We start from the raw sequence: 11,873 nt of genomic DNA on the forward strand, positions 1-11,873 counted from the left end.
CATGTATGTGTGTATATAAATATTTACACACACATGTTCCTTCTATTACCTTTTGTGGTATCTTCCTTCTGATTATCCTTATTCCCCATGGTTCCTTCTCTTCACCCCCTCTTTCTTTCCCAATCTTTACACACACACACACACACACACACACACACACACACACACATACATACGCACATACATACATATGTATATTGCTACTGGAATCAGATGGCTTTGGAGGAGAGAATGAGGTTGGTGACTTTGCCCAGCTGTCCCTCACTGAAATCCAATTCACTTCACATCATATCACCCAGATGTCATGGTCTTCTTCAAGAACCAAGGACAAACACAACAAAACAAAATGTACAAAGTACTTTCACTCCCCTAGTGTCAGTTTGCTTTTCTCTAAAATGATGAAATTGCACTTGGGGACCTCTGAGGACAAGACCAAGACTGAATCACAGATTTTTAGATTGAAGGAGAAAGAAGAAAAACACTGTTTTGTATTGGGATAAAGGTAGAGAGAGTGAAATAGGAACAAGGGTCTTGTGGGGAGGTCAGAGAAACAGAGGGAGGGGCAAGTGTGGAAAGAGGAGAGGGGGAAAGTGAAAGGGAAAGGATACCAGTGGATTTCAGGGAGAGAGATACAAAAGGGTAGAAGGAGAGAGAAGAACTCAGAGAGACAGAAGAAAGGGAGACAGACAGAGAGATAGAGAAGGGACAAAGTCTTTACATGGAAAGGAGAGGGAGACTGAAGAGAAAGCATTGTGGAAGGGGGAGAAAAAACAGACGTCTGGGACCAAATCAGAGAGATGAGATAGAGAGACACATAGGGAAAAGTCAACTGGGGATGGGCCATATGGGGAAGTCAACTAGATATCACTGTAGATAGAACTTTGTACTTGAATTTAGATCAACTTGACTTCGAATCGCAACTCAGACCCTTTCTTTGTGAGTCTGGGCAATAGCAACTTCTCAGCCTCAGTTTCCAACCTTGAAATGAGTGGCTGTATTTCATATCCACTAATTCCCTTCTAGCTATCAATCTATGATCTTATGAGTGATGGAGGTAGATAGAGAAAAAAGACCATTGGTCAGGGGAAAGAGGAAGAAACTACTGGGAAAAGGGAAAAAAGAATAAAGGAGGAATGTACTAGGTCCTTGGGGAGAGATGGTCTTTCTTCTGTAACTGTTTAAGGATGAGCGGGGTTGAGAAAATCACTGCGTGGGGGAGGGGGAGGGGAGAAGTAGAGAATGCCTGGTTCTGAGTGTGAGGAGCTGTGATGTCCAGAGGGTGGGAGGAGACACATAGCCACATTGGGTAGCAGCCATGAGGTTAAATCCTTGGGCCTAGATGGAGCAGACTTAAACAAAAATTTTAAAAGAGACCAGAGCAAAAAAAGAAAAAGGACTTATCAGATAAGGACCCCTGAGGCTTGCAAGGCCTGCAGAATGCAAGACAGGGTGTGGCCTGCCTTTCAAGAGTTAAGTAAAGAGATCAATAACTGTGAGATGGCTACAGGTTATTTCTTCTGGTCTATGCAGTGAACTAAGAGCCCATAAGCTAGGAACTTCTCACTGAGCTAGCTTTTTCTTGACATCACATCCTAATAAGGGCCATGGTGAAGAGGGTAAAACCAGGGAGAGATGAAGGAATTTCTTTTTTTTTTTTTTTTTTTTTTTTTTTAGATATTTTATTTTTTCTGTTACATGTAAAGATAGTTCTCAACTTTTGTTTATACATGCTTTACAATTTCAGATTTTTCTCCCTCCCTCCCTCCCCTCCCTCCCCCCTCCCCTAGACAGCAGGTAATCTGATATAGGTTATATCTATATATATCTATACATATACATATAGATATATATATACACACACATATATATACACATAATAACATTAATCATATTTCTGCATTAATCCTGTTACAAGAGAAAGAATCAGAGCAGTGATGCAAAACCTCAAAATAGAAAAAAAAAACAACAGCACCCAAAACAAAAGAAATAATATGGTTCAATCAGCATCTATACTCCACAGTTCTTTCTTTCTTTTTTTTTCTTGGATTTGGAGATCCTCTTCTATCATGAGTTCCCTGGAACTCTTCTGTACCATTGCATTGGTGAGAAGAATATAGTCCATCACAGTAGGTCAACACTCAATGTTGATGATACTGTGTACAATGTTCTTCTGGTTCTGCTCATCTCACTCATCATCAGCTCACGTAAGACCCTCCAGGTTTCTCTGAACTCTTCCTGCTCATCATTTCTTACAGCACAATAGTATTCCATTGTATTCATATACCACAACTTGTCCAGCCATTCCCCAATTGATGGGCACCCCCTCAACTTCCAATTCCTTGCTACCACGTAAAGAGCAGCTATAAATATTTTTGTACATGTGGGTCCCTTTCCCCCTTCCATGATTTCTTTGGGCAAAAGACCTAAAAGTGGGATTGCTGGGTCAAAGGGTATGCACAGCTTTATCGCCCTTTGGGCATAATTCCAAATTGCTCTCCAGAATGGTTGGATCAGCTCACAGCTCCACCAACAATGCATTAGTGTTCCAATTTTCCCACAGCCTCTCCAACATTTATTATCTTCCTTTTTGTCATTTTAGCCAATCTGATAGGTGTCAGGTGGTACCTCAGAGTTGTTTTAATTTGCATCTCTCTAATCATTAGAGATTTAGAGCATTTTTTCATATGGGAATAGATAGCTTTGGTTTCTTCATCAGAAGACTGCCTGTTCATATCCTTTGACCATTTCTCAATTGGGGAATGACTTGGATTCTTATAAATTTGATTTAATTCCCTATATATTTTAGAGATGAGGCCTTTATCAGAAGCACTGGCCTCAAAAATTGTTTCCCAGCTTTCTGCCTCCCTTCTAATTTTGGATGCATTGCTTCTGTTTGTACAAAAATTTTTTAATTTAATATAATCAAAATCATCCACTTTGCATTTTATAATATACTCTATCTCATGTTTGGTCAAAAACTGTTCTCCTTTCCAAAGATCTGATAGGTACACTATTCCTTTCTCTCCTAATTTACCTATGGTATCACCTCTTATGTCTAAATCATGTATCCATTTTGACCTTATTTTAGTATAAGGTGTAAGATGTTGGTCTAAGCCTAATTTCTGCCATACTATCTTCCAGTTTTCCCAGCAGTTTTTGTCAAATACTGAGTTCCTATCCCAGAAGCTGGAGTCTTTGGGTTTATCAAACACTACATTACTAGTGTCATTTACTACTGCATTTCCTGAGCCTAGCCTATTCCATTGATCTACCACTCTATTTTTTAGCCAGTACCAGATAGTTTTGATGACTGCCGCTTTATAGTAAAGCTCCAGGTTTGGTACCGCTAACCCACCTTCCTGTGAATTTTTTTTCATTATTTCCCTGGAGATTCTTGATTTTTTGTTTTTCCAGATGAATTTTGTTATTATTTTTTCTAGCTGTATAAAATAATTTTTAGGTAGCCTGATTGGTATGGCACTGAATAAGTAAATTAATTTAGGCAGTATTGTCATTTTTACTATATTAGCTCTGCCTATCCATGAGCAATTGATATCTTTCCAATTATTTAGATCTGATTTGATTTGTGTGAAGAGTGTTTGGTAGTTGTGTTCATAGAGTTCCTGGGTTTGTCTTGGCAAGTAGACTCCCAAGTATTTTATATTACCTACCGTTACTTTAAATGGAATTTCTCTTTCTATCTCTTGCTGCTGGACTTTGTTGGTCATGTATAGAAATGCTGATGATTTATGTGGATTTATTTTATATCCTGCTACTTTGCTAAAGTTGTTAATTGTTTCAAGTAATTTTTGACTTGATTCTCGAGGATTCCTTAAGTATACCATCATATCATCTGCAAAGAGTGATAGTTTTGTTTCCTCCTTGCCTATTCTAATTCCTTTAATTCCTTTCTCTTCTCTGATTGCTAAAGCTAACATTTCTAGGACAATATTAAATAATAGGGGTGATAATGGACATCCCTGTTTCACCCCTGATCTTATTGGGAGGCCTCTAATTTATCTCCATTGCATATAATACTTGCTGATGGCTTTAGGTAGATACTGTTTATTATTCTAAGGAAAGCTCCCCCTATTCCTAAACTCTCTAGTGTTTTTATTAGGAATGGGTGCTGTACTTTGTCAAAAGCTTTCTCTGCATCTATTGAGATAATCATATGATTTTGGTTGGTTTTCTTATTGATGTGGTTGATTATGTTAATAGTTTTCCTAATGTTGAACCAGCCCTGCATTCCTGGTATAAATCCCACCTGGTCATAGTGTATTATCCTGGTGATCACTTGCTGTAATCTCCTTGCTAATATCTTATTTAAGATTTTAGCATCAATATTCATTAGGGAGATTGGTCTATAATTTTCTTTCTCTGTTTTTGCTTTGCCTGGTTTTGGTATCACCACCATATTTGTGTCATAAAACGAATTTGGTAGAACTCCTTCTTCATCTATTTTTCCAAATAATTTGTATAATATTGGAATTAATTGTTCTTTAAATGTTTGGTAAAATTCACCCGTAAACCCATCTGGCCCTGGGGATTTTTTCTTAGGGAGTTCATTAATAGCTTGTTCAATTTCTTTTTCTAATATGGGTTTATTTAAGGATTTTATTTCCTCTTCAGTTAACCTGGGCAGTTTGTATTTTTGTAAATATTCATCCATTTCATTTAGATTGTCAAATTTATTGGCATACAGTTGGGCAAAATATTTCCTAATTATTGCTTTAATTTCCACTTCATTGGTGGTAACATCACCCTTTTCATTTTTGATACTGGTAATTTGGTTTTCTTCTTTCTTTTTTTTAATCAAATTAACCAGTATTTTATCTATTTTATTGGTTTTTTTCATAAAACCAGCTCTTAGTTTTATTGATTAGTTCTATAGTTTTTTTGCTTTCAATCTTATTGATTTCTCCTTTAATTTTCAGGATCTCTAATTTAGTGTCTAATTGGGGATTTCTAATTTGTTCTTTTTCTAGCTTTTTAAGTTGCATGCCCAATTCATTAATCTCCTCTTTCTCTTTTTTATTCATGTAAGCATTTAGAGCTATAAATTTTCCCCTAAGCACTGCTTTGGCTGCATCCCATAGATTTTGGTATGTTGTCTCATTATTGTCATTCTCTTGGATAAAGTTATTGATTGTTTCTATGATTTCTTGTTTGGCCCATTCATTCTTTAGAATGAAATTATTTAGTTTCCAATTGATTTTCATTCTACTTTTCCCTGGCTCTTTCTTACATGTAATTTTTATTGCATCATGATCTGAGAAGGATGCATTTACTATTTCTGCCTTTCTACATTTGACTATGATGTTTTTGTGCCCTAATACATGGTCAATTTTTGAAAATGTGCCATGTACTGCTGAGAAAAAGGTATATTCCTTTCTATCCCCATTCAATTTTCTCCAGACATCTATCATGTCTAACTTTTCTAGTAATCTATTCACCTCTTTCACTTCTTTCTTATTTATTTTTTGGCTAGATTTATCTAATTCTGAGAGGGGGAGATTCAGATCCCCCACTAGTATAGTATTACTATCTAATTCCTCTTGTAACTCATTTAACTTCTCCTCTAAGAACTTGGATGCTATACCACTTGGCGCATACATATTCAATATTGATATTACTTCATTATCTATAGTACCTTTAAGTAAGATGTAATTTCCTTCCTTATCTCTTTTAATGAGATCTATTTTTGCCTGCACTTTGTCTGAGATAAGGATTGCTACCCCTGCCTTTTTTACTTTAGCTGAGGCATAATATATTCTGCTCCAGCCTTTTACCTTTACTCTGTGTGTATCTCTCTGCTTCAAATGTGTTTCTTGTAAACAGCATATTGTAGGGTTCTGGTTTTTAATCCACTCTGCAATTCGCTTCCGTTTTATAGCAGAGTTCATCCCATTCACATTCACAGTTATTATTACTGACTGTCTATTCCCCTCCATTCTATTTACCCCCTTTGTACTTTTCCCCCCTTCTTTCACCCTATTCCTCCTCACCGACGTTTTACTTCTTACCCCTGCCTCCCCCAATCTGCCCTCCCTTTTTATCACCCCCCTCTCTTTTCTTTACCCTTTTCTCCCTTGCTTTTGTCCTCCCTTCTCAGTCCCCCCCTTTCCCTTCCCCTTTTGTTTCCCTAAAGAGTGAGTTAAGTTTCTTTATCCCAATGAACGTATATGTTATTCCCTCTTTGAGTCAAATCTAATGAGAATAGGGTTGAAACCATGTTCCCCCCTCCTTTCTTTCCCTCTATTATAATAGGTTTTTTTCCACCTCTTCATATGATATAATTCATCCCATTCCACTTCCCCTTTCCTCTCCTCCCCATAGACTCCCTTTTTATCTCCTTAATTCTTTTGTATCATCACATCAAAGACAATTTATATTTATACCCTCTATATAAAGTCCTTCTCTCTGCCCAAATACCTTTACAGTTCTTAAGAGTTATGAGTATTATCTTCCTGTGTAGGGATATAAACAGTTTAACCTAATAGGGTAACTTTTTTTTTCCCCCTCTGTTTACCTTTTTAAACTTCTCTTGAGTCTTGTATGTTGAGATCAAATTTTCTATTCAGTTCTGGTCTTTTCACCAGGAAATATTGAAAGTCCCCAATGTCATTAAATGTCCATCTTTTCCCCTGAAAGAAAATGCACATTTTTGCTGGGTAATAGATTCTCGGCTGCAATCCAATCTCCTTTGCCTTCCGGAATATCATATTCCAAGCCTTGCGGTCCTTTAATGTTGAAGCTGCCAGGTCCTGAGCAATCCTGACTGTGGCTCCATGATATTTAAATTGCTTCTTTCTGGCTGCTTGGAGTATTTTCTCCTTCACCTGATAATTCTGGAATTTGGCTACAATATTCCTTGGAGTTTTCCTTTTGGGGTCTCTTTCAGGAGGTGATCGATGGATTTTTTCAATGATGATTTTATCCTCTGATTCTATGATATCAGGGCAGTTCTCCTTAATAATTTCCTGGAATATGGTATCTAGATTCTTTTTCTGGTCATGGCTTTCAGGCAGTCCAATGATTCTCAAATTGTCTCTCCTCGATCTGTTTTCCAGATCAGTTGTCTTTCCAATGAGGTATTTCACATTTTCTTCTATTTTTTCATTTTTTTTATTCTGCTTGACCGATTCTTGGTGTCTCATGGATTCCCTTTTCTTCCAACTGTCCCACTTTAATTTTTAAGGCATTGTTTTCTTCAGTGAGATTATGCACCTTTTTTTCCATTTGGCTAAGTGAATTTTTTAAGGTATTGTTTTCTTCAGTGAGATTATGTACCTTTTTTTCCGTTTGGCTAAGTGAATTTTTTAAGGTATTGTTTTCTTCAGTGAGATTATGCAGCTTTTTTTCCATTTGGCCAAATGAATTTTTTAAGGCTTTGTTTTCTTCAGCTTCCTTTTCTAAGCTGATGATTCTTTTTTCATAGTTTTTTTGTGTTGCTTTCATTTCTCTCCCCATTTTTTCTTCTACCTCTTGCAATTGATTTTTAAAATCCTTTTTGAGCTCTTCCAGGAAGGCTTTTTGTTCTTGCGACCAATTCACCTTCCCTTGTGAGGCTTCAGATGTAGACAATTTGAGGCTATTGTCCTCATCTGAGTTTGTGTTGGCTTCTTCCCTATTGATACAGAAGCTCTCAATGGAGAGGGCTCTTTTTTGCTTCTTACTCATTATTGCAGCTTATTTATTTATTCTTTAAGTTGAGGTCTGCTCTGGGGGCACCAGGGTCCCTGTTTTGGGCTTCTTGTGCAGGTGTATAGGTGCTGTGTGACCGGGCTTTTACTCTGAGGCCTTTATGGTGTGTGGAGATCCCCTGTCCTGCACTTCCTGTCTGATTGTGCTCGGCCAGCCAGGCGCCAGACCCCGGCGTCTGATCCCGCCGTTCGTGGCCCTCTCGGCCGGTGCAGGTAAGTTTTTCCACTGTCCTTCTTGGCCACCAGATTTTTGAACCAGGTTCCGGGAGCCTCAGTTGTTCGGCTGTGACCCGCAGCTCCTGCTGATTTGCCCCGACCCCCTCGGCGCTGGGTTGCTGCCCTGCGCTGGGCCTCCCTTTTGCCCGAGTCAGACCGACCTTTTCCTGAAGTCTTCTAAATTATCTCTGGTTGGAGGACTGTGTCTCTCTGTCTCTTTGCAGGTTCTGTAGTTTCAGAATCCGTCCAGAGGCTTGATTTAATGTTCGTTTTGAGGGAACAGAAGGAGAGCTCAGGCAGCTTGCTGCTTCCTCTCCGCCATCTTGGCTCCGCCCCCGATGAAGGAATTTCTGATCCTCATGCATACCCATTAAAGACAATGTTGGCCTACATTTAAGGGTTGTTCCCCTTAAACTCCCCACAACCTGTAGCCTTGATGGAATAGTAGGACCTGAATGAGAGAGTAAGACAAGGGTCTCCCCTGAGTCATCCATAGACATACCTCCTATGTCCAGCTTGGCCATGGGCTTGGAGGTGTCAGTGACAAGGGGCTGGCCAGAAGACCGAACTGCAGGAAGCTGGGTTTTTGCTCAGCCAACCTCTTGGGGGCTGCACTGGGGACAAGGAGGTAGGGGAGGTGGCCTCACCTTTGTGGGGCATCCCCCACTCCTGTGTCCCAGTTTACTGCAGCTGCCAGAATCTTAGCTACCTAGAGATCTGCTGGTAGCAGATGTGATGCTGCTGCTATTAGCGAGGCTTGTTCTGTGGAGCGGGCACGAGCCATCGTTTCTCTCTTTGGCTACTGCAAGGTCCCTGTTATAAAAAAAAATCTTAAAAGCAACATCAAGGAGTTTCTGGAGTTTTCTCTTAATGTCACTAGCAGATTGGCTGATAGAATGTATATTGAGGACTGTTATTCCTACATCCCTTTCTGGATCTAGGTTAGTATATTTTTTCAGAGAGTCCATGAGGCGACTCATGAAAAGAGCTGGGTTTTTTTTCTGGCCCTTGTGTTATCTACTTCACCTTCTCATAATTGACTTGTTTCTTAACCCCCCTTCTCATTCCCTCAACCAGACAGGTGACCATGTGGTTTCTACGAGCCCTGTCTTCTCTATTATGATAGTCCCATCTTGGGTCTACCACTGGAACAGCTGTAGTTTCAGGAACCCCAGCCCAATTTCCAACCTGCAAGTATTCTTCACCCACTTGTACAGCCAGGTCCCACATCTGTTTTTTTCTCATCAGGCGTACAACAACTGGCAAGTATAATTTGCAAGTCAGTCCAGGAAAGGTCAAACTGCATTGTCACAGACTTAAAGCCATCTATGAACTTTGTGGGGTTCTCTGAGTAACACCCCAATTTCTCTTTAATCTGAGATAAACTGCTCATGGAAAAAGGAACATGTATTAGGGTTGCACCCTTCCCAATGGGAAATTCTCTTAATGGAAGCCAGGGAGCAGTGGAAGATGCTGGTAGGGACCTGGTTGAAGTCAGCTGGGGAGACAACCTGGGGGCTGATGGAATAGGTATAGTCACATGCAGAGGGTCAGATGGAGGAGCCCGATTAGTCTGTGGAGTAGGTGGGGGAGGGGTAGCAAGCAGTCTTTGGCTGTGGGGTGAGGGGAGGAGAGGTAAAGGAGACTGGGGGAATAGGTGTAGGCAACTGCAGATTAGGTAAAGCAGATGGGAGTGGCTGCTGAATGAAAAAAAAATAGGAGAATAGGGAATGTATTGGAGCCCTCCTCAGATTGTGACAGGGGTACAGCTGTGAGGGGTACAGCTGGATAGGTTGTGGACACCACTGCTGGGTGGGGCAAATAGAAGAATACTGACGTCCACTCCCAGTGTGGCAGGAGCTTGGCTGTGGATGGCACAGGTGATTGGTTCTGAGATCAGCCGGTGGGCAAAGAGGAGTCTCCATCATAGAGTGGTATGACAGTGGTTGACCCATAGGGATGGAAGCAGTCAGGGAAGAAGTGAAGAGAGAAACAGATAGGGAATGAGGCTGAGGAGCAGGAGGGGATGGGGTCCCAGAGGAGGAGGGTGTGCCAGAAAGTTTAGCTAATCACTTGGACTTGCAGTGATCTTCTACCAGCAAGAGGACAGCATCCAATAAATCATTTAATTCCTGAGCCTCCTGTGAGGAAGGTGTTTTAGGGTTACCCAGAGCCTCCTTAGATTCAGTTGGTTTTGCTGGGAATATTCTGTTCTGTTCCTTTCCTTCTGACTTCTGGCTTAAAGCCATAAAGACAAAAATGTATGGAATCTCTGTCCATTTCCCTTCAAGCCTGCAAAACTTGTCCAATTGCAAAATGGTCTTATAGTTAAGAGTTCCATGCAAAGGCCAGTTCTCTTGGAATCCTAACTGATACTTTGGCCAGAGATTGTTACAATAATAGATCAAGCATCTCTTTCTCAAATTTATAAGTTCTAATTTAGTCCAATCTCTTAGGATGCACCCCAGCGGTGAGCCTTTTGGTACACTCTCTTTCTGCCCCATGGCTGTACCCAGATATTGTCCTGTCTAAGGAGAATGGTCTGAATGTGGTTCAGATGTTAGGTTGCTTTCTCAAGGGAGAAAGATACTGGCTGCCTGTCTCATGGAAGAGCAGAGCGCTGGCAAGGGATAGACAAACATAAAAGTTCTTACTCAGAAACATGGAGTCCGAGGGTCTGAGCATGGTTCAGATGTCTGGCTGAGCTTTTGGTGAGGGAGGGAGACCCAGGCTGCCCGTTGTTGTCTTGTGCAAAAGCTGACCATCTCTACCTCTCTGTGACTCAAAGGGGAGGGCAAGTCAGGTGGAAGAGGGAGAAAAGAAAACCAGAAGGGAGGTTCCTACCTCCAGGTTTTGTGTGCCAAGAGGAAAGAGGAAATTTCCTGTACCCTTCACGTTGGGCACCAGTTATGTTATGTTAAATAAGGTAGGGGTTTTGGGATAGGGGTTAGGGGTTTGGGATCCTTAGGAATTCCTCTTTAAAGAATTACATCCTCTTGCACACAAATCCAATAGAATAAAATTGTAGTTTATTTAGGGGCAAGGGAAGGGAAACCAAGAGAAAAATCCTTGGACTTCTTGTCATGGGAAGAAAGGCATGGCATAGAGCATGGCTCTGAGATACTAATCTCCCCGAGCAGGAGATAGGCAGATACTTTTATAGAGGTCCAATGGTGGTCTGATGAGGTCTGATTGTGGAAAGTTCCCCTCTTGAGGGAGGGCCGCTGAAGGAGTTAGGTGAGGGGTGGCTCAGGATCTCTCAATCCATCTCTCTACTCCTCATACCACAAAGCTGCAGCCACACCTAATCTTATCTCCCCAGGGGTGAGGGAGACTGGAATGAAGGGTGGTGATCCCGGAGCTAACTCAGTTGGCAATCAAGTTCCACTTATCTCTTTAGGTGTGTCTGTCCTTTGGTTTAGTTTCTCAAGGAGAAGGATGTTTGATGTACCCCAGAAAACTTCGGGGGTGCTCTAGTTCCATAATACTAGCTCTCAAATTGTGATCAATAAGTGACAGAAAGAGAAGGACAAGGCCCAATGTCCTTGCTGTGCTGGCAGAGAGACTCTCAAAGCTGCCAAAGGCTTCTGGGGAGTGGAGACAAGGGGAAGGAGCAGGTCTAGCCCCATTGTGTACAAAGGAGAGGTGGAAAATGAAAGGGGATGGACAACAGGGGAGGAGAGGAGGAAGATAGAAGGAAGAGCACTTGGGGGCAGTTTGGGGAGGACACAAAGATAGGGTGTGACAAAGAGAGGGGGAAATAATAATTGGTAATTAGAAAGGGAGAGAAGGAAGAAAGCAATGTCAAGGAAGCTGAATGACTTAGTAGGGGTTACATCTGAGGATGAAGGGAATGGTCTGGGAGGTAGCTTTTTTTTTGGTGAGGCAATTGGGGTTAAGTGACTTGCCCAGGGTCACACAGCTAGTAAGTGTCAAGTGTCTGAGGCCGGA

The 11,873-nt window shown here is 41.0% G+C and overlaps 1 pseudogene; it reads right to left on the reverse strand.

Moving 5' to 3' along the window:
- The window catches only part of LOC122733931, a 41,524-nt pseudogene extending 33,078 nt beyond the window's left edge, over positions 1–8,446 (reverse strand).
- Between the last annotated feature and the right edge of the window lie 3,427 nt (positions 8,447–11,873).

The sequence above is a fragment of the Dromiciops gliroides genome, chromosome X (assembly GCF_019393635.1).
Source record: "Dromiciops gliroides isolate mDroGli1 chromosome X, mDroGli1.pri, whole genome shotgun sequence".
Lineage (NCBI taxonomy): Eukaryota > Metazoa > Chordata > Mammalia > Microbiotheria > Microbiotheriidae > Dromiciops > Dromiciops gliroides.